The 23,777-nt window shown below is 43.8% G+C and overlaps 2 protein-coding genes across 9 annotated transcripts in view; one reads left to right on the top strand and one right to left on the bottom strand.

Moving 5' to 3' along the window:
* The window catches only part of immp1l (inner mitochondrial membrane peptidase subunit 1), a 177,561-nt gene extending 160,794 nt beyond the window's left edge, over positions 1 to 16,767 (top strand). Inside the window, exon 7 of the transcript XR_011596590.1 lies at positions 16,581 to 16,767. The gene's annotated coding sequence lies outside the window, so the exon portion shown is untranslated. The remainder of the gene's footprint in view (positions 1 to 16,580) is intronic.
* Positions 1 to 23,777, bottom strand: part of dnajc24 (DnaJ (Hsp40) homolog, subfamily C, member 24) — a 103,998-nt gene that overhangs the window by 10,808 nt on the left and 69,413 nt on the right. The gene's annotated exons all lie outside the window — the stretch shown is intronic.

The following is a 23,777-nucleotide window of genomic DNA, read 5'->3' as shown; positions in this document are numbered from 1 at the left end:
ACTTTCGTGATGTACCTACGCTTTGTTGTCATTGAATAAGTCATCAGGGTCACCGGTTGTGAAATAAAGACATTCTAATCTCAGGCAATACTTCACATTTAATCGCAACAGTGACACCACTTCCAATTTTGCTTTCACTAGTCAGTTAGCATCAGCTGACTGACTGAACTGGCCTCAGCTGGAGATTCAATAGTAGGGTCTATTTTTTCCAATGGCAGCTGTTGGTGATGATTAAGAACATAAGAATTGGGAGCAGGAGTAGGCCATATAGCCCCGAGAGCTTGCTCCGCAATCCAATAAGATCATGGCTGATCTTTGACCTCAACTCTACTTTCCTGTCCGATCTCCGTATCCCTTGATTCTCCTAGAGTCCAAACATCTAGCTATCTCAGCCTTGAACACGAAGACTGAGCATCCACGGTCCTCTAGGGTCGAGAATTCCAAAGATTCACAACCCTTTGAGTGAAGAAATTCCTCCTCATCTCAGTCTTAAATGGCCAACCCCTTATCCTGAGACTATGACCCCTGGTTCTAGACTCTCCAGCCAAGGGAAACATCATCATCATCATAGGCAGTGACTTGCTTCCATGTCAAAAAGTTCACAAGTGTTTCAATGAAGGACCCAAAATTCCAGGTCCCGAACTAAATCTTGAAGGGTGGAAGATGCCTGTGCGTGGGTATTTTTAAAGCGTGGTGGCCGTTGCACACTAGCCACCACATGGGCTTGACAGAGCTAAGTCTTGGTCCAGTGGCAAGGATTAACCAAGACGACTGGAGACCAGCTCTGCTGCACGGACCGAGTGCCCACACATATCGTAGTCAGGGGAAACAGCCTCAATCCTCCTCAGAATCTTGTATGTTTTAATGAGATCACCTCTCATTCTTCTAAACTCTAGAGAATATAGGTCTAATCTATACAATATCTCCTCATTAGCACAACACTCTCATCTATTCTCATATAACCATTTACCCCTCCTCTAGGCCCATCTTTTGTTTCTTTACTTGTCCCATTACCATCGCCTTTCACCTTGCATCATCATCAGTTTTGTCATTTAATCACTCTCGCCTTCCACGCCATCACAAACCTTCTCTTTTGTTCTTTCTCCTCCTTCCCCCTTTCCCCGCCCTTGCACTTGCTTAAAACCCTTTACATCTCTAACTTTTTCCAGTTCTGATAAAAGGTCCATCGAGCTGAAACGTTAACTGTTTCCCTCTCCAACGGATGTTGCCTGACCTGCCAAGTATTTCCAGCATTTTCTGTTTTTAATTCAAAAGTAGGGATGATTCTTGCCTGCAAAAGGCATGGAATTTGGGACCATTGAATCAGCCATCATAAAAGTAGATGGTAAAAAGAAAAAGAAAAGAAAATATTGTAAATGAAAGAAAAGTACTATTTTTGAGGAAGGTTATACCCGAATCATGCTCGGCAACCTCTACCCATTTCCAGCTATTTTCGGTTTCATTATTCAGTGTTGGCTAAAAGTATAGCTTCAGTAAGGATATTTCTAAATCACTACCATGTGCAGCCAATCCTGAAAGGAGCCCACAGCTTGACTGTCACAAGCTATGTGTTCCGTTCCTTAGCAACACACAGATGTTAACTCAATAGTGCAGCTTCAATTTTTTATTCTATATATAAAATCGAGGTTAGCGGCAAAGGGAACACAGGCAATTGATGAGAATGTTACAGTTGTTTAGCATGGCGGCCCTGACCTGCGAGAGACCATCAGCAGCAGGTCGGGGCCATAAAAGGAGCGGCGAGCAGCGGACATGGGCAGCGTGGTGGCGTACCATTGCAAGGTACAGCGCGAGCTAGAGCAGGAGGGCGACAGCAGCGAAGAGGGACGTCATCAAGGTCCAGGTTGTTGATTGGAGGTACAGCAGGAGCGGCGAGGTCGGGGCAAAAGATTGTAGAGGAACATGATCAAGGCCCAGGAGAAACGCGAGTTCGGGGCCAGAAGAGGCGTGGGCCCAGGGGCAACACGGGCCAGCCCACACTGCGATATGTGCGCGCACTCGGCCCGTGCAGCAGAGCAGGTCTCCAGTCGTCTTTTTTCTTACACAAATTGGACTATTAAATTATAGCAAAACGCAATTTCAAACAGAGGGCAGGAAATTAATGTCACTTGAATATATGGCTCCTGCATTAATCTTTCGCAGGCCACACCTTGAACACAACTAACCTGCCTAGAAATTTTCATACGAAGATACCACTGAATTCTGACTAGTTATGCAATTAGAATTTGCATAACTACATTTGCAGGACTAAATGCCAAGATATGGAAGCATAAAATTGCAATGGGTAAGGTGTGCTGCCTTACTCCAGAGTAAGTCCCATTCCAGAAATTTCAGCACAAAAATCTAGGCCAGCACTCCAGTGCAGTGCTGAAGTAGTGCTGCACTGTCGGAGAGCTGTCTTTCAGATGAGACGTTAAACCGAGGCCTTGTCTGCTCTCTCAGGTGGACATAAAAGACCCCATGGCACTATTTCGAAGAGGAGCCGGGGAGTTCTCCCCGGTGTCCTGGCCAATATTTATCCCACAATCAACATCACTTAAAAAAAAGATTTTCTGGTCATTATCACATTGCTGTTTGTGGAAGCTTGCTGTGCGCAAATTGGCTGTCGCGTTTCCTACATTACAAGAGTGACTACGCTTCAAAAAAGTACTTCATTGGCTGTAAAGCGCTTTGGGATGTCCTGAGGTCGTGAAAAGTGCAATACAAATGCAAATCTTTCTTTTTTTTTTAATTCATTTAAGCCTGGGATCCAAAAGGCAGGCTCGGATTGAATAAAGGGATATGGGGAAAGTGGAGCTGAGGTAGAAGATCAGCCATGATCTTATTGAATGGCGGAGCAGGCTCGAGGGGCCGAATGGCCTACTCCTAATTCTTATGTTCTTATGATCTACCTGTAGAGTGTATGGACTGAAAAGGCATTAATGCTCGCAGATGGAATTTTCCTCGTAAGTGCACCGTCAATAGTAAGATATGCAAACGTTCCCTGAGCAGGATTTGTGTGTGATGGCAACCATTCTCCTTAACAATAAAATTTTTTTTTTTTTTTTTTAATATAAAAGGAGTTTTACAGCCATTTTGTACATGGCAATATAAGTGGAAGACCTCTATTCCTACTCCCAAATAGTTAATTGGATTTGGAACATAAATAAAAGCTGTGTAAAATGCCAATTTATGTCTTTGATGAGCACTCATTTATATAGCAGCTTTAATGCAGTAAAATGTCCCAAGGCGTTTCACAGGATCGTTATCAAACAAGATTTGGCTCAACCTCCGTCAATGTGAGTAAGTGTGTTTCTTTTGTAGAGGAAATGGGTGGGGGGGGGGGGCGGGGAAGGTGCAGCTAGGTTTGTGGCTTTGGACAAATTTTCCACATTGTATGGTTGAATGACTACACCAGAGAACAGGACTGTGGGGAAATGAGACCATCATGTTATGGATAAATCTCGACTCTGGCACCTGTAGCAACAATACAAAAGCTGCCAGCCTGCCTTGCAAGCCGAGGTGGTGCCTAGATCCAAGTGAAAAGAGAACACCTGACAAATTACCTTGGGGCAAAAATTTTAAAAGTATTGGAAAACAGAGGCCCACACTCGATGTTCCCACTAAGCTGCACAGACGCGCTGTAATCTGAAAGGTCCCATGCAGGCCGCTCACCGGCTTTTACATTGTAAATACCGCGCATGCGCAGAAATTTAAAGGTACTGCGCATTAAACGCAACAGGCCGCGCAAAACAAAGCGCAGCTTACAGTCTGTGGCCCACAGCATCATCATCCCAATGCACTCTACCATGGAGTGGCAAGATTGCGCATTAGATTCATTCAGGACAAAGCAACCCGCTTGATCGGCACCCCACCCACCACCTTAAACATTCACTCCCTCAACATCCGGTGCACCGTGGCTGCAGTGTGTACCATCTACAAGATGCACTGCAGCAACTCGCCAAGGCTTCTTCGGCAGCATCTCCCAAACCCGCGACCTCTACCACCTAGAGCAGTATGTAACGGAACCAACCAGGGGGCAGGCTATCTTGGATCTGGTCCTGTGTAATGAGACAGGATTAATAAACAATCTCCTAGTAAAGGATCCTCTTGGAATGAGTGATCATAGCATGGTTGAATTTCAAATTCAGATGGAGGGTGAGAAAGTTGGATCTCAAACCAGCGTACTAAGCTTAAATAAAGGAGACTAATGAAGGTATGAGGGCAGAGTTAGCTAAACTGGACTGGGAAAATAGATTAAAGTGTAGGACGGTTGATGAACAGTGGCGTACATTTAAGGAGATATTTCACAACGCTCAAGAAAAATATATTCCAGTGAGGAGGAAAGGGTGTAAAGATAGCCATTCGTGGCTAACTAAAGAAATAAAGAACGGTATCCAATTAAAAACAAGGGCATACAAAGTGGTCAAAACTAGTGGGAGGACAGAAGATTGGGAAGCTTTTAAAAGCCAGAAAATGACTAAAAAAATGATTAAGAAAGGGAAGATAGACTATGAAAATAAACTAGCACGAAATATAAAAACACATAGCAAGAGTTTCTATAGGTATATAAAAAGGAAAATAGTGGCTAAAGTAAATGTTGTTCACTTAGAGGATGAAACAGGGAACATGGAGATGGCAGAAACTCTGAACAAATATTTTGTATCAGTCTTTACAGTAGAGGACACGAACAATATCCCAGTGGATAGTCAAGGGGCTCTCGGGGGGAGGAACGTAACACAATCACAATCACTAAGGAGGTGGTACTCAGCAAGATAATGGGACTAAAGGCGGATAAATCCCCTGGACCTGATGACTTGCATCCTAGGGTCTTAAGAGAAGTAGCGGCAGAGATTGTGGATGTATTGGTTGTAATTTACCAAAATTCCCTGGATTCTGGGGAGGTCCCAGCAGATTGGAAAACTGCAAATGTAACATCCCTATTTAAAAAAGGAGGCAGACAAAAAGCAGGAAACTATAGACCAGTTAGCCTAACATCTGTGGTTGGGAAAATGTTGGAGTCCATTATTAAAGAAGCAGTAGCAGGACATTTGGATAAGCATAACTCGGTCAGGCAGAGTCAGCATGGATTTATGAAGGGGAAGTCATGTTTGACAAATTTGCTGGAGTTCTTTGAGGATGTAACGAACAGGGTGGATAAAGGGAAACCTGTGGATGTGGTGTATTTGGACTTCCAGAAGGCATTTGACAAGGTGCCACATAAAAGGTTACTGCACAAGATGAAAGTTTACGGGGTTGGGGGTAATATATTAGCATGGATAGAGGATTGGCTAACGAACAGAAAACAGAGAGTCGGGATAAATAGTTCATTCTCGGGTTGGCAATCAGTAACTGCGGGGTTCCGCAGGGATCAGTGCTGGGATCCCAACTATTTACAATCTATATTAACAACTTGGAAGAAAGGACAAAGTGTAACGTAGCCAAGTCTGCTGACGATACAAAGATGGGAGGAAAAGCAATTTGTGAGAAGGACACAAAAAATCTGCAAAAAAACAGACAGGCTAAGTGAGTGGGCAAAAATTTGGCAGATGGAGTATAATGTTGGAAAGTGTGAGATCATGCACTTTGGCAGAAAAAAATCAAAGAGCAAGTTACTTTTTAAATGGAGAAAAATTGCAAAGTGCTGTAGTACAGCGGGACCTGGGGGTACTTGTGCATGAAACACAAAAGGTTAGTATGCAGGTACAGCAAGCAATCAGGAAGGCCAATGGAATCTTGGCCTTTATTGCAAAGGGGATGGAGTATAAAAGCAGGGAAATCTTGCCACAGTTATACAAGGTATTGGTGAGGTCATACCTGGAATATTGCATACAGTTTTGGTTTCCATATTTACAAAAAGATAAACTTGCTTTGGAGGCAGTTCAGAGAAGGTTCACTAGGTTGCTTCCGGAGATGAGGAGGTTGACTTATAAGGAAAGGTCGAGTACGTTGGGCCTCTAATCCTCGATTCGAGGGACTTCCTATGATGACGACTCCTTGGAATTCAGAAGAATGAGAGGTGATCTTATCGAAACGTCTAAGATTATGAGGGGCTTGACAAGGTAGATGCAGAGAGGATGTTTCCACTGATGGGTGAGACTAGAACTAGGGAGCCTAATCTTAGAATAAAACTGAGATGAGGAGGAATTTCTTCTTTGAGAGGATTGTAAACCTGTGGAATTTGCTGCTAGAGCTGTGGAAGCCGGGACATTGAATAAATTTAAGACAGAGATAGACAGTTTCTTAACCGATAACGGATTAAAGAGTTATGGGGAGCGGGCAGGGAAGTGCACCAGAGTCCATGATCGGATCAGCCATGATCATATTAACTGGCGTAGCAGGCTCGAGAGGCCGTATGGCCTAATCCTGTTCCTATTTCTTAAGTTCTTATGTTCTTAGAAGGACAAGGGCAGCAGGCACATGGAAACACCACCACCTTCACATTCCCTTCCAAGTCACACACCATCCTAACTTGGGCATATAGTGAACATTCCTTCATCATCGCTGGGTCAAAACCCTGGAACTCCCTCCCTAACAGCACTGTGGGAAAACCTTCACCACATAGATTGCAGCGGTTCAAGGCGGCGACTCACCACCACCTTCTCAAGCGCAATTAGGGATGGGCAATAAATGCTGGCCTTGCCAGCAACGCCTACATCCCATGAATGAATTTTTAAAGATCCCCGTCAGGTCAGGTGACCTGGCAGCAAATACAGGCCAGCCAGTCGCCTCTTTTCCCACCCTTCCCGTGTAGAAATACAGGCGCAACACTTACGCAAAGGAAGGGTGGGAAATGAGGAGTCCAAGTTGCTCCTCTAGATCTCAAAACAGCCAGTTGCAAAGGGCCCAAAATGGGGCATTGAGGCATTTCTTCACACAAAGGGCAGTAAAAATCTTGAACTCTCTCTCTCTCTCCCTCCCCCCCACACCCCCCAAAAAAAGATGGGAATCAATTGAAAATTTTAATGCTGATTGATCAATTTTTGTTAAGCAAGGATATCAAGGGTTACGGAAGCAAAGCAAGTAAATGGAGTTAAGATACAGATCAGCCATGATCTAATTGAATGGCAGAACAGGCTCAAGGGCCTGAATGTTCTCCTCTTAATCCTATCTTTTTCTATGTGGCATGAAAAATCAGGGTGATCCTGTGATCCAGCCCTCCTAGCAAGGGCGTGGCACTTGCAAGAAGCTTACCTCAGAAAATTACGGGCTGAAATTATTGGACCGGAATTTGTGGTGGGTAATAATGGCAAACTTACAGCGTTTGCTGTTATTACTGCAACTTCAGGATGTCCGCGAGCGTTTCTGAACTCTGAAATCCTGAAGTTGTGGTCAGTTATTCACTGTTCCAACCCCATCCGTTTAAAAAAAAAAGTTTGTTCATGGTTTACCTTATTCTCATGCGAGAGCCCCAATCTTTGTTTTGCTCTCTGTAACATGTTTAAAAAGTCCAGATGAAAGCAGCTTCTCAATTCTTGGTTCCCTGTCTGTGAGAATTCTGCAATGTGATTGGCTGCTTAGACAGCTTGTTGACATCACAGCACCATTGCACTCAGGAATTCGCACTATACAACGCTGAAATCACTTGAACATCGAAAAAGGCAAACTTCTCGCCACGAAGATCGCGAGATCTGCAGCCTTCTTCGGGGCCAGTGGCAAACGCCTTTGCCTCGCTGCTGACTGCAAATTCCGTGCCAGTGGGACAGTGGGACGCTAGCAACACACCTGCAATTTCCCCCGAGGTGTGCTTTCTGAAAACATGCTCACTGCTGGGAGCACCTGATCATGGATTCGTCCCTCATAAGTGGCAGACAGCAAATACAACTTTATAAAGATCAGTTTTAAAAAACCCACTAAAGAATGCTTTTATCCGCTTGTATACATCCAATTTCAGTGGCTGCACTCTTTGAAGAAATATAGCAAGGTACTACTGTATCTCTGGTCAAAAGTCCTGAAGGAAAATCCAGAGACAGAAGTACGATAATGACTCGTTACCATTAATCTCTAGTGACACACAATTGATGACAGCCTGAGATTTAGTTCACAATGTGAATAAAACCCCAGCATTAGAATTTGAAAGTCAAGCTTTTTTCCCCCAGTTTAAAGCTGGCCAGCACATTAACGAAATGATAGCCAAATATTTTTTTTTTTAATTTGCAATTAAGGTCATGTTAAAAACCTGCTAAACATTACAATTAATATAAGAGATGTTCAAAGAATCAATCAGCACAGAGGAAGGCCATTCAGCCCATCATGCCTGCTCTTTGAAAGAGCTGTCCAATTAGATCTGATGCCATTTCCCCCAGAGCTCTGAAAATTTTTCTCCTTCAAGTATTTATCCAATTCCCACCAACCTTTCAGGCAGTGCGTTCCAGATCAGAAGTCTCTGCAAAAAAAAATAAAAACTGTCTCCTCATCTCACCTCTGGTTCTTTTTGACAATTGTTGTATTCAGCAATATGTGAACAAGAGAGCTATTTATTACCAAAGCTGGACAAGCTTTTTGCCAAATTCACAGGGACCTCACGAAAAGTAAGCAGGGATTGAAAGGAAACTTTCATCATTTTGAAATTACTAATAGACGGTTTATAGCTTGGTGATGAGCCTTGTGAAATTCTCCAACAAATGATTAATCTTGGAAAGTCTCAAGTTGTTCAAATGTGAAGAAACAGTGGTTAAATAGGAATGTTAGAAACATAGAAAATAGGTGCAGGAGTAGGCCATTCGGCCCTTCGAGCCTGCACCACCATTCAATAAGATCATGGCTGATCATTCACCTCAGTACCCCTTTCCTGCTTTCTCTCCATACCCCTTGATCCCTTTAGCCATAAGGGCCATATCTAACTCTCCTGAATATATCTAATGAACTCGCATCAACAACTCTCTGCGGTAAGGAATTCCACAGGTTAATAACTCTCTGATGAAGAAGTTTCTCCTCATCTCAGTCCTAAATGGCTTACCTCTTATCCTTAAATTGTGTCCCCTGGTTCTGGACTTCCCCAACATTGGGAACATTCTTCCTGCATCTAACCTGTCCAGTCCCATCAGAATTTTGTGTGTTTCTATGAGATCCCCTCTCATCCTTCTAAACTCCAGTAAATAAAGGCTCAGTCGATCCAGTCTCTCCTCATATGTCAGTCCAGCCATCTCCGGAAATCAGTCTGGTGAACCTTCGCTGCACTCCCTCAATAGCAAGAATGTCCTTCCTCAGATTCGGAGACCAAAATTGAACACAATATTCCAGGTGAGGCCTCACCAAGGCCCTGTACAACTGCAGTAAGACCTCCCTGCTCCTATACTCAAAACCACTAGCTATGAAGCCCAACATACTATTTGCCTTCTTCACCGCCTGCTGTACCTGTATGCCAACTTTCAATGACTGATGTACTATGACACCCAGGTCTCGTTGCACCTCCCCTTTTCCTAATCTGCCGCCATTCAGATAATATTCTGCTTTCGCGTTTTTGCCCACTAAGTGGATAACCTCACATTTATCCACATTATACTGCATCTGCCATGCATTTGCCCACTCACCTAACCTGTCCAAATCACCCTGCAGTCTCTTAGCATCCTCCTCACAGCTCACATCGCCACCCAGTCATCTGCAAAGTTGGAGATATTACACTCAATTCCTTCATCCAAATCATTAATGTATATTGTAAATAGCTGGGTTCCCAGCACTGAGCCCTGCAGCACCCCACTAGTCCCAGTGTCCCAGTTCTTGGGTGTAGTCTTCCAATTATACAGCGGAGTAGGCCATTTTGTCAGCTCGAGCACAAAAATCTAGGCCAACAATACAGTGAAGTGCTGAGGGAGTGCTGCACTGTCGGAGGTGCTGTCTTTCGGATAAGACGTTAAACCGAGGGCCCGTCTGCACTCAGGTGGACATAAAAGATCTCACGGCACTATTTGGATGAAAAGCAGGGGAGTTATCCCTAGTGTCCCAGCCAATATTTATCCCTCAAGCAGCATAACAAAAAAACTGATTATTTGGTCATTATGACATTGCTGTTTGTGGGAGCTTGCTGAGTGCAAGTTGGCTGTTGCGTTTCCTACATTATAACAGGGACTACATTTCAGAAAAATACTTCATTGGCTGACATCCGGTGGTCATGAAAGGCGCTATATAAATGCGATCGATCCTTCCTTCCTTTTTAATTCCAATTCGCGTTTTTTCTCAATATCAATTCCGAGGCTACCATTTCTCAATTCAATACCTCAGTTAATTCTGCGTCCACGGCTTTTTGGAACATGGCAATCCAGATCCTCATTTTATGTGAAGGTGTTTCTTTTCTGGATTAACCAGTTTAGTTTCAAATGCAAGACTAACTCCCCTTGTTCTGCATTCCCTTTAGAGGGGTAACACATGTGCCAGATCTCCAACCCCATGCTGGCAAAATGTGCATTGCCTGTACACTAGTTACTTTACCAGAATAGCCAAACAACAAACGATGACTTCAAGGTACCAAGGAGTCTGCTACCAGACTAACATAATGAGAAGTTTAGTCAACAAATTACAAGAGCAAAGCTCGAGTGTCTTATCAGATTATTCTATTAAAGACCTGCATTTATATAGCACCTTTCACATCCTCATGACGTCCCAAAGCGCTTTACAGCCAATGAAGCACTTTTTGAAGTGCTGTCAGGGTTGTAATGTAGGAAATGCGGTAGCTAATATTGCGCACAGCAAGCTCCCATAACAGCAACGTGTTAATGACCAGTTAATCTGTTTTAGTGATGTTGGTTGAGAGATGATAAATATTGGTCAGGACAATTGGCAGGGAGAACTCGCCTGCACTTCTTCCAAATAGTGGCGTGGGATCTTTCACGTCCACCCGAGGGGTGCAGACCGGGCCTCGGTTTAACGTCTCATCCAAAAGATGGCACCTCAGACAGTGCAGCATTCCCTCGGTACTGCACTGGATTATGTGCTCAAAGTCTCTGGAGTGGGACTTGAACTCGCAACGTTCTGACTAACTCATCACATTGCTTCTCAGCACATTGCTTCTGGTATGTGGATTCTCAATCGGAGGTCATTCCATTGCACCTCTCTTCAAATACCAAGGCACAATTATTTTTACTAATGTTAGAATGGCTCTTTGAAGCACTATAATAATTCAACTGATCTCGATGTAGCTGAAATTCTTCTGGTGCACCAGAATTTATTTGCTGATGCTCCACAGTTCTGTCTATACACATTAATGACACTGCGGACACACAGCTAAGCAATTCAGATTACTGTCACAAAATTATTAGTGCACCATTATTCTGAAGCACATTCCTATCTATATTTTATTATTGATTCCCGGGATGTGGGCATCGCCGGCAAGGCCAGCATTCGTAACTGCATTATGCATTCGTAACTGCCCTTGAAAAGGCGGTGGTGAGCCGCCTTATATGTGGCTTGCCAGGCCATTTCAGAGGGCAGTTAAGAGTCAACCACATTGCTGTGGGTATGAAGTCACATATAGGCCAGACCGGGTAAGGACGGCAGATTTCCTTCCCTAAAGGACATTAGTGAACCAGGTGGGTTTTACGACAATCTGCTAGTTTCACGGTCACCATTACAGATACGAGCTTTTTATTCCTGATTTATTCAATTGAATTTAAATTTCCCAGCTCCCGTGGGGGGATTTGAACTTGTGTCTTTGGATCATTAGGCCAGGCCTCTAGATTATAGCCAGTAATATAACCACTATGCTACATAATGAAATTTGAATGTGGCGTACAAATAAAAGCCAGCCAAAACTGCAAATGGTGGAAATTGGAGACAAAAACAGAAAATGCTGAAATTACAAAGCAGGTCAAGTGAGAAAAGTCAAGTTTTGATGTTTCCTCAGAACGGATTAAGAGGTTGTTGTCAGGCCAAGAATCAACATACCAACAAAAGCAATCTACAAATATCCATCAGCTTACACAGTGCGACTTATACTGCAGTGATATGAAGTTTGATACCAAGTATCGAGTAGGTATTAACAACAGGCTATTCTATAATTAAGTATCTTTGAATAAAATGCTGAATAAAGCTACATTTACTTCACCAACTATTCAACCAACTGTAGAACAGCCCACAAAACCCCAACAACTCTGCCTGTGCTTATATTTATTAACTGGTTTTGCCTGTTTGAGCTTCATGAGCTTGGAAATTTGGAAAGAGTTATTGCCTCAGTGACGGATAAATTCTTCATTGGAACATCTGACCAGGAATTCCCTCGGAGCTGCTTCTGCTCCGCCGCCATAACTTCACGAGTGAGGCGGAAACCCCGTTTAATGCGCGCAAATGGGGTTATGCACCCACCACAAGCCCCCTCCCACTCTATTTACTTAATCTCACCCTAACAACATTATCTTTCTATTCCTTTCTCCCTCGTGTACTTATCTGGCTTCCCCTTAAACCCATCCAAGCTATTCACCTCAGCCACTCCATTTGGCAGTGAGTTTCATAGGAAGGAACTATTTCCCTTAGCAGAGGGAGGCATAGATTTAAAGTGATTGGTAGAAGGTTTAGAGGAGATTTGAGGGGAGATTTTTTTCATCCAGAGGGTTGTGGGGGTCTGGAACTCACTGCCTGAAAGGGTGGTAAAGGCAGAAACCCTCACATTTAAAAAGTACCTGGATGTGCAGTTGAAGTGCCATAACCTACAGGGATATGCACCAAGAGCTGGAAAGTGGGATTAGGCTGGATAGCTCTTTGTCGGCTTGCGCAGACACGATGGACCAAAATGGCCTCCTTCTGTGGTGTAAATTTCTATGATTCTCACCATAGCATACACTGTGCAAAATGCCAGCTCAAGCAGCTTCCTGCAAATAGGGGCCCAATGCACTGAGCAAGTGTTAGAACCCATTGGTTCCTTCGACCCGCTACACTCCCACCGTTCTGATCTGCAATTAAACGCCGACTGGTGCTAACACAGAGTCCTGAATGTGAATGGCTTACATAGCTCCTCTGATGAGCTATACTCCATATACGCATTGCAATAAAGGCAGGTGTAGAATGAAGTGGTTACTACCATCTCTAATATGCACATACAATAGGGCAGTGGAGATAAAGTTTGCTTCCATCGCTACTGTCTAAAAAAGGTAATGATAACACAATCCCAAATTACTGGCAAGCTCTGTTGTGGTTATCTAGCTTCTCTGTGTCCAAGTAGCACAGTGAGAGAGAGGGGCACTGGAATTCTGGAAGCCTTGCTCAGAAAGAAAGGAAAAGGAAAGGAAAGTAAAAGAAGAAAAGAAAGCCGATGAAGTGCTTCTGACATTTCTGACCATTTCCTGACTAATAAGGATTTCCCTCAGTTCCTCCTTCTCGCTAGACCCTCGGTCCCCTAGTATTTTCGGGAGGTTATTTGTGTCTTCCTTAGTGAAGAAAGAACCAAAGTATTTGTTCAATTGGTCTGCTACTTCCTTGTTCCCCATTATGATTTCCCTGATTCTGACTGCAAGGGACCTACATTAGTCTTCACTAATCTTTTTCTCTTCACATATCTATAGAAGCTTTTGCAGTCAGTTTTTATGTTCCCGGCAAGCTTACTCTCACACTCTATTTTCCCCCTCCTAATTAAACCCTTAGTCCTCCTCTGCTGAATTCTAAATTTCTCCCAGTCCTCAGGTTTGCTGGGAGTGCAGCGAAGGTTCACCAGACTGATTCCCGGGATGGCAGGACTGACATATGAAGAAAGACTGGATCGACGAGGCTTATATTCACTGAAATTTAGAAGAATGAGAGGGGATCTCATAGAAACATATAAAATTCTGACGGGATTGGACAGGTTAGATGTAGGTGGAATGTTCCCGATAAGTCCAGAACCAGGGGTCACAGTCTAAGGATAAGGGGTAAGCCATTTAGGACCGAGATGAGGAGAAACTTCTTCACTCAGAGAATTGTGAACCTGTGGAATTCTCTACCACAGAAAGTTGTTGAGGCCAGTTCGTTAGATATATTCAAAAGAGAGTTAGATGTGGCCCTTACGGCTAAAGGGATCAAGGGGTATGGAGAGAAAGCAGGAATGGGGTACTGAAGTTGCATGATCAGCCATGATCATATTGAATGGTGGTGCAGGCTCGAAGGGTCAAATGGCCTACTCCTGCACCTACTTTCTATGTTTCCATGTTAGTCACTGTTGTAATGTAGGAAATGCGGTAGCCAATTTGCGCACAGCAAGCTCCCACAAACAGCAATGTGTTAATGACCAGATAATCTGTTTTAGTGATGATGATTGAGGGATGAATATTGGCCAGGACACCGGGGATAACTCCCCTGCTCTTCTTCACAATCATGCCATGGGATTTTTTACATCCATCTGAGAGAGCAGACGGAGCCTCCGGTTGATGTCTCATCCGAAAGGTGACACCTCTGACAGTGCGACAATCTCTCAGCATTGCACTGCGGCATCAGTCTAGATTTTTGTGCTCAAGTTTCTGGATTGGGAATTGAACCCACAACCATTGAACAACAGCTGACAAAAAAGGTTAATCAATTCGTGTTTGCATTACAACAGTGACTATACTTCAAAAGTACTTCATTGACTGTAGAGTGCTTTTGAGATGTCCTGAGGTTGTGAAAATGCAAGTCTTTCTTTTTATCTTTGCTTCATTGAGGTATTTAATGGATCCTGAACAGAAGTCTCGCCAAGCCATCAGTTAGTGGGGGTACAAGTGGAGGGATTCCGAGGACTTTTCTAGGCATATAGGGTGTACTTAGGGGTGGAAATCTGACAAACCCATATTCTAGCCAAAATTATTGCCCCCATTCACCCCCAATGGAAAAGCCTTTTCCGACTCTTTCCCCCCCCCCCCACCCCACACATCCAGGACCTAAAAGAGATCTTAAAAATTATGAAAGAGTGATAGGATAGACATAGACAAGACATTTCTACTTGTGAGGGAAGGAGGGGGGAGGGGGGAGTCCAAAACTAAGGGTCATAAATATAAGATAGTCACTAATAAATCCAATAAGGAATTCAGAGAAACTTCTTTACTCAAGAGTCGTGAATGTGGAACTTGATACCACATAGAATAGTTGAGATGAATAGCAAAGATGCATTTAAGGGGAAGCTGGATAAGTACAGGGGGGAAAGGAATAGAAAATTATGAAGTAGGGAGTGAGGATTTCATAAACACTGTCATAGACCTGTTTCTATGCTGTAAATTCTATGCAATTCTATGCACTATCAGCTTCTAATCGATCAAGCATTGGTTTATGAAAGGGAAAACATGTTTGACAAATTTGCTGGAGTTCTTTGAGGATGTAACGAGCAGGGTGGATAAGGGGGAACCAGTGGATGTGGTGTATTTGGATTTCCAGAAGACATTCGATAAGGTGCCACATAAAAGATAAAAGTTCACGGGGTTGATGGCAATAGTTAGTCAATCCTTTATCCATGCCAATATAACAGAAACAGAGAGTCGGGATAAATGGGTCATTTTCCAGTTGGCAAACAGTGACTAGTGGGGTGCCGCAGCGTTCGATGCTGGGGCCTCAACTATTTACAACCTATATTAATGACTTGGATGAAGGACCCAGGTGTAACGTAGCCAAGTTTGCTGATGATACAAAAATGGGTGGGAAAGCAAATTGTGAGGAGGACACAAAAAATCTGCAAAGGGATATAGAAGGCTAAGTGAGTGGGCAAAAATTTGTCAGATGGAGTATAATGTGGGGAAATGTGAGGTTAACCACTTTGGCAGAAAAAAATAGAAAAGCACATTATAATTTAAATGGAGAAAAATTGCAAAGTGCTGCAGTACAGAGGGACCTAGAGGACCTTGTGCATGAAACATAAAAAGTTAGTGTGCAAGTACAGCAAGTAATCAGGAAGGGAAATGGAATGTTGGCCTTTATTGCAAGGGGGTTGGAGTATAAAAGCAGAGAAGTCCTGCTACAATTGTACAGGGTATTGGTGAGGCCACACCTGGAGTACTGCGTACAGTTTTAGTCTCCGTATTTAAGGAAGGATATACTTGCATTGGAAGCTGTTCCGAGAAGGTTCATAGGTTGATTCCGGAGATGAAGGGGTTGACTTATGAAAAAAGGTCGAGTAGGTTGGGCCTGTACTCATTGAAGTTCAGAAGAATGAGAGGTGATCTTATCGAAACATATAATATAATGAGGGGGCTCGACAAGGTGGATGCAAAGAGGCTATTTCCACTCATAGGGGAAACTAAAGCTAGGGGACATAGGGCTAGACTTTCCACTTTGTGCAGATCGCCCAAAAATGGGCTTTATTTCCAGCATTGCTAGTGGGGAGCCACCCCCAGCCGGCCACGCATGCAGCTGCAGAACCTGATGTGATGCCACGTGAGTAAAGTATACACCATTGCGTGATGTAAAGTCAATAGATGTCACACCCACTCATATCCGACCAATAGTATATGATAGATGAATGATAAAAATGTTCTCTAAATAATGGTGGCTTCATGAGAATCATTGCAATGCAGAATTTGGTGATGGTCATGAAATGTGATGTCTGTGATGATTTCGATAGCAGTGGTGCTTTTGTCATGCATATGCTGTGTGTAGCACTGGAATCACCTTGTGACCCGAGCACCCCCTTCTCCTCTAATAACCTCATTTATGTTTTGCAGCTCAGCCAGCAGCGCGGCCCCATGCAAGACGACCGAGCCCAGAAGGTGGGGGTGCAGGGCCGGACTCGCCGGACGATCGTGCATCTGGTGCTGAGGAGCCCCGATTCTCGCCCGTGGATCTGCTGGGCCCTTTGTCCACGGATGACAGTGCCTGCATTGCCAAGCTCCATAATGCATTCCACACCAAAGACATCTAGTGCTCCTGTGGCCATTCCCACCTCCACAATGGAGGTACTGGGCCCAAGCACCTTGTCACAGGGAACCCAAGGTGTCTCCAGGATGGCGCCGACCAAGTGGAGGTTGGTTCGGCGCGGCAGGTTTGCTCCACGAGTGGCAGATCTGAGCAGGGACATGGTACACTTGTCCAGGAGGAGTGTTGACATAGGTCAGCAGATCCTAAAGACAATGGGAAGCATATCCCAACAGTTGGCTAGCATGTCTGCCACCATGACGGAGTACGTGCCACGGATGGTGGAGGCCCTGAAGGTGATAGCCAGGAACACTGGTGGCAGAGGCCTCCCAATGGTCCCGGAGCGCGGCACTGCACCCCAACGCGCCGCATCCTCGTTGCCAACGACACGAGAGCCAGGAGGAGGATCTTGCTTCTGGCTCGGAGCACGTTCCCATCTCGAGACCGTCCTCTCCCGTATCTGTAACCAGCGATTCTGCCGTCATCCCCCCCAATGAAGCAGTGCCTGAGGAGCTCCTCGGCCAGGAGGCTTGGAGTCAGGAGGGGAAGGGGAAAGGAAAGTGAGGTGCATGGCTGCAGCTGTTGTCTTGGTCATATTTTTATGTTGTTGTTGTTATTTTGTTGGGCGGTTTGGGGGAAGGAGGGAGGGGACTACCTTGTTTTGCATTTGTGTTCTGTGTTGTTGGAAATGTTGAACATTTGATTGATCTAAATATTATAAATTTGTTGTGGGGGTGGGGTGGGGTGGGGTGTCTTTTTTTACAGTTAGAATTATGATTTCATACAAATATTCTCATTAAATGTTTTTTTATTTAACATAACCATGTTGCGCATTGCCTCAGATAGCTGCACCATTACACACTGGTGATTCCTTACACTGGTGAAAAGGGATAATTAAACGTAACTTGAATCAAACTTAAACTTTAACTGTTACCAAGGTGATGCACACCATTGATGTATGAGCTGCAGGCACAGCAGTGTTGCAGCTTTGTAAATACCACCAACGTTATTTCAAGTAAAGTGCTCATTTATGAGCTGCTGATGTAAGAGTCTTGCAGCTATGTAGCCACCACGGACCCTTTCCTGCGGTCTAGAGGGGGGCGGGAGCATGGTTTCATCGTCAGCCTGATTGTTTGGCCAGAGGTCAATGTCCACCTCCTCGTCCTCCTCTTCTCTCTCCTGAGGTGGACCGGCAGTCCTTTCTGGCAATTCTTGTCCCCTCCTGATAGCCAAGTTGTGCAGCATGGAGCACACCATCATGAATTGAGCTACCTGCTCAAGGTGGTATTGTAGCTCACCTCCTGAGTGGTCGAGGCATCTAAAGCGCTGCTTAAGGACTCCAATGGTTTTCTCGACAATATTGCGTGTGGCTCTGGTTGTATCGCTTCTCAGCTTGTGTCTGGGTGTTATCCAGAGGGGTCATCAGCCAGGTGGCGAGGCCATATCCTTTGTCACCAAGCATCCAGCATTAACCTTGTGGCTGACTGGTAAACATGTCAGATACAGTGCTCTCACGCAGGATGAGAGTATCATGGATGTTGCCCGGAAATTTTGCATTCATTGCCATAATAATTTGCTGGTAGTCGACAACGAGTTGCATATTCAGGGAGTGGAATCCCCTTCGGTTCCGAAAAACCTCTGCATCCTGAAAATGTACCCGCATGGCGATGTGCGTACAGTCTATTGCTCCTTGCACCTTGGGGAAGTTAGCAATTCGGTAGAATCCTAGCGCGCTCTCGGTCTTAGCCTCCTTGGTCATAGGGAAGCTGATAAAGTCCATCCTGTGTGTGTAAGGGGCTTCAGTGACCTGTTGAATGCAGCAATGTGTGGCATGCTGAGATATAGCACAAATGTCACCAGCTGAGGCCTGACAGGTACCTGTTGCGTAGAAGGAAAGTGCCACGGTGACCTTGACCTCGATGGACAGTGCGGTCCTAATGGTGCTGGCAGACTGCACATCTCCCCTGATGAGCTGGCATATCTCACTGATAACCTCTTTGTGGAAGCGCAGTTTCCTCAGGCACGTGTTATTGGACAAGTTCAGGTAAGACTGCTTCTCCCTGTAAGTGCGTGGGGTCTTCGATAGGGCACATAATGCTGTTGAATATACCTTCTGCCATCTCTAATCTGCAGCATATGCGTAGTCATCAAGAAAGGCTGAGAAATGACAGGCCCCATTACAATAACCATCAGTATTATACCTATTGTTCACAAACAATACATTTTGCCAATAAGACACCTAAACTAAATTCCAATAATCCACAGAATGATGTTTATTCAGATGTTCAAATCACCTCAAAAGAACTCCACAGTACATCAAAACTCCCCAGAAGTTGAAGCAGTCTTTTAAATGAAGCGACCTGCGATTTACAAAATGGCATCCATAAAGCTGTGATTAGTTCAGGAGAGCAACTTTTTCACAGCGTTTTTTTTCGGCGATAAATATTTTCGACGATGTGTGCGAGGTGTCGAAAGTAACGCTCGGCGATTCTGATCTTTACCCCCATTCTGATCTTTACGCCAAAAAAAGTGGGCGGATGGTATTATTTCTCGGCGTTAAGTATATGCTGAAAGTAAAGCTGGGCAATAAGTGAGCAATAAGTGGGGTCTTATTTTCCATTTTGTGCCTAAATGGGCGATATCTGGGCGTTATACTTCATCTCAGCGTTAAAATGGACGTTAAGTGGGCAGTATCGATGCAAAAAAAGTGGAAAGTTTTGCCCATAGTCTCAGAATAAGGGGCCGCCCATTTAATACTGAGAGGAGGAGGAATTTCTTCTCTCAGAGGGTTGTAAATCCATGGTGCTGTGGAGGCTGGGTCATTGAATATACTTAAGGCGGACATAAGGCAGATTTTTGAGCGATAAGGGAATAAAGGGTTATGGGGAGCAGGCAAGGATGTGGAGCTGGGTCCATGATCAGGTCAGCCATGATCTTATTGAATGGCGGAGCAGGCTCGAGGGGCCAGGTGGCCTATTCCTGCTCCTATTTCTTACGTTCTTATTGTAGGACACAATATCTTGATCATTAACGATTTAATAAATATTACTGAGTACCACGACTGCATGTATATTAAATAGTAACAGAGGCAAGAATTTTCAATAAATGATACCACTGAATTAGCTTGTATGATTTTAACTTACGGCAGTAATCACGTGATATGGATGGATAGTTGGGGGTGAGTTACAAGACTAATTTAAGCAAGGAGTTCAGATGACATTATAAACAATAGAAGCAAAAGGCAAGCAGTTTATAAATGTCAAATTATTCCCTTGATTGGATCACAGGCTCATAACTCACTACCTGACAATTTGTTATGCTATAAAGTTATCTTGAACTGTGGGGATATTTCCCCTCTCTCAGCAGTATAAGTGATGGCTGATCCTGCACATCATGTCCTTAATGTGCAATGACATTCAGACAAGAGTATTAATCCCTCGTCATGTCATCAGTGCAGTATTTATTTGGCAGCCGTTTCCCAGAATCTAATAATATAATATATATTGTATATAAAATCACTCCGCAATTTGATAAAATAGACAGAGGAAGTTTAATGTTACATTTATTTCCACTGTTCTCAGTTCTCAAGTGTCCTAAATTACAGCCTTTTGTATTATGTTCGTATCTTATGCAATACAGTGAAACGTTAAAGGACGCAACAGCAAGATGATTTTCTTCCTCTAATTGAAATGCGCTCTTATTGCGAATTTATCTGAAGGTGTGGGTGGTTATATTTCCAAACCGCACCTCCTCTTTCACATAATGCTTACAAACAGCACACTCCATTAATTAACTCCTCTGACTAGCATTCATCTCCTGCTACCTGACAAATTGCACCCAGATGTTAGTGGAGTAAAGAATAAGCACAGATCAAAGTTGCTGAGGGAGATGTGTTTGATCTGTCACAAGCGCCAAGGCTGTTGATGGAAGCAAATTATTTCCCTTTAGATTAATCCTAAGTAAAGGGCCACTGGGGGAAGAGACTGACAGTGAAAGCTTCCAGCCAATCAACAGGCTTTACAAGCGCCAGTCCCAAAGGACCTTGTGAGATAGCAGTGTAGCCATGACAATCTGGTGCGGCACATCATTTATTAACCCTGTCCTTGCTGACTGCCACTTTAAAGTTGGATGGGGTGGCAAGGTTCAATAGGACCATATCAGTTTATCAGGAGATTGAGCCAAATATGTATTCAATTCAACAGACATTTTACACAATGGAATACAAGAACATAAGAAATAGGAGCAGGAATAGGCCATTTGGCCCCTCGAGCCTGCTCCGCCATATAAGATCATGGCTAATCTGATCTTGGGCTCAGTTCCACTTTGCTGTCCACTCCCCAATTGTTCAAAAATCTGTCTATCTCCATCTTAAATCTATTCAAAGACCCAGCCTCCACAAATCTCGGGGGCAGAGAATTTCAGAGATTTACAACCCTCAGAAGAAATTACTCCACATCTCGGTTCTAAATTTTCTCAGTTTAATACACATTGATAAGCATTTGATTTTTCTTAACTTCCAACTGAATAAGATATGCCATAAATGGGCATTATTACACAAGAGAGAGATAGTTGGGATGATTGAGGTGACATAAACCAAGCACAAAGTTCCTGCAATTTAAACGAAAAATTTAGTCTTAAAAACAGAGGGGTTGAAATTCAGTCCCACTGGAAAGCTGCCACTCCTACCATTTTTAAAGAATTCTTACCGCCGTTTCGGAAGTGGTCCCCTTTTGCAAAATTCACCTGTCTTTTTTTTGAATTGACCAGGAAGTTGGTCATAAAGGGGGCGGAAGTGTGGCGGTAAGTGCTGGTGAGGGACGGAAGTAGAGGCTGGACGAATTCTCCGCCGCTGTCGCTCAGCGGTGGAGCGGTGGTGAAGTCATTGCGCGTTTGCGTCACCACGTATCTCAACTCCGTTAAAGCGCCCAGTCGCTATGCTTTAACGCCCCTTCTGGCCACTAACTGAGGCGTTAGACAACTGAATTTCCACCCCAAAGATTTTTGCTGGAGGTGCTAACCCACAGTAATGCATTTTTACCCAGGCCAGGCAGCAGGAGGCACAAACAACCTGCCAGACGTGCAAAATGCCACCGTCTCCTAGTTTGCAATGTAGTGAAAGTCGTCAGGTTGATAGCAACAGATTCTACCTCCACAAGCAGTCAATCTAGGATTACTGCTCTTTGCACATTAACTGACATGTGTCCATTGGGACTTCAACCTGTTGCTAGTAGATGCGGCACATACGTTTTACTCCTGTCGAACCCCTTCATAAGTTTAAAGACCTCTAACAGGTCGCCTCTCAGTCTACATATTCAGATTCTAGAAATCCTCAAAAGACATTGGCCCAGAAATTCCTCTCGAGGTCTTCCAGCGGACAAACCACTGTAGAAAGGACAGAAAATGCACACTTACCTTAAGCTGCTGCACCCGCTTGAGATCCCGGTCCGGAGGCCTCTCGTGACTGCGCATCACAGTGCGTTCACGTTGGGACGTCCGCAGGAGTCACGTGGGCCTGGACACCCAATCACAGGTAAGTATTTTTTCATTCATATTAATAGGAGATTCGTAACTTACGAATCTCCCATTACTATGAATGAGAAACCCCCCAAAACGCACAAACACTACATAAAACATTTAAAAAACACCTCACATAAATACACCAATAGAAATTAAAGTTGTTATAAATGTTTTTTGAAGAAAAAAAATTTACTGATTTTTTAAAAAAAGTTTGGGTTTGGGTTTAAAATAACATTACCTGAGTGGGCAGGATTTTAACATAAATATGTTTTTTAAATTTTATTTTAATATATTTTTAATATGTTTTTAAACTATCAGGCACAAGAGTTTTGAAGACATTTGCTGGGCAAGATATGGGTAAATCCCGCAATCTTGCCGGTACAAATGTCCTTGCTCCCGATCTGCGGGTCTGTAGAAACTTAGCACGGGCCTGGGATGTCGGAATTTCCACTCCAATTAAAATCTTGCAGTACGAGTGTAATGTATGCACCTGTGAGTATGCTCACAGGTTTGTTGTGTGTTAGTGCCCTCAAAAAAAAAAACAAGGGGGCACTTGTTTGAAAGTGTGTGGTGTTCCCCCCCCCCCCCTTTAATCAGGGGGCACTTGATTTAATTGTTTCCTACAAAATAGTTGTAGAGCTGTTGAGTTGGCAGTGGTTTAACCAGTCACATGATGTTCACAAGACTCAATAAAACCCCAACCAGTTGGGTTCGGGGGGATCCATGATGAGGCAAGGTGGTTGTGAGCCTGGCGGATGAACTGGTAATATGTAGTGTGATTGTTAAACCTTTTGCTGATAAAGCAACTAGTTCTTAATAGCAATGTGTTGCTATGAATTCTTAAGCAGAGAACGCATGTTGCAAATACATTACAATGAAGAAAACCAGGATTAGTCCCAAAATTGTTATTTTTAAATATTTAACCCATCCAGATGTGAAATGAAGCTGCCGGCATCACTGGAATGCCCTAATACACTGGAAAGAGGAAAAAAGTGCAATTGTCACATAAATGTGAAGGCTGATTCTATTTTTATAAAGATATCATTAATTAGCTGTAATCTTTGCAAGACTGACCTACTTGTGACTGCCTCCTGTTAGGATGTGATGGCTCAAAAAGTATTTTTCCAAGAAGATCCTTGTCACAAAGGCCCAGGAGACAGAAGTACTGAAACTGTGTTTTTTTTTTAAACCGCAGGGAATGCAGCTTCCACAAGCTAATAATATACTTCTGGACATTTTTTGGGGCAACAAACAGATGCCCAACTGACTGTATTTATCTCCTTGCCAAAGATAAAAGCCATATTGAAACAACAATTAAAAACCTGTTAAAATATTTCCATTCTATAATTTTTGATTTCAATGCACACATGTTACACATGCGAGGCAGATGTATGCCAATTGCAAAGTGGCTTCAATTCACACTGATGCTAAAGGAGTCTCACTCGGGTTGGCTCCGGAATCAGGTCTGACGCTGCCTCCGGATGCATGCT

This window comes from Pristiophorus japonicus, chromosome 14 (genome assembly GCF_044704955.1).
Source record: "Pristiophorus japonicus isolate sPriJap1 chromosome 14, sPriJap1.hap1, whole genome shotgun sequence".
Lineage (NCBI taxonomy): Eukaryota > Metazoa > Chordata > Chondrichthyes > Pristiophoridae > Pristiophorus > Pristiophorus japonicus.
The sequence above is the reverse complement of the archived record's forward strand: the minus strand, read 5'-3'. Positions and strand labels throughout refer to the sequence as shown.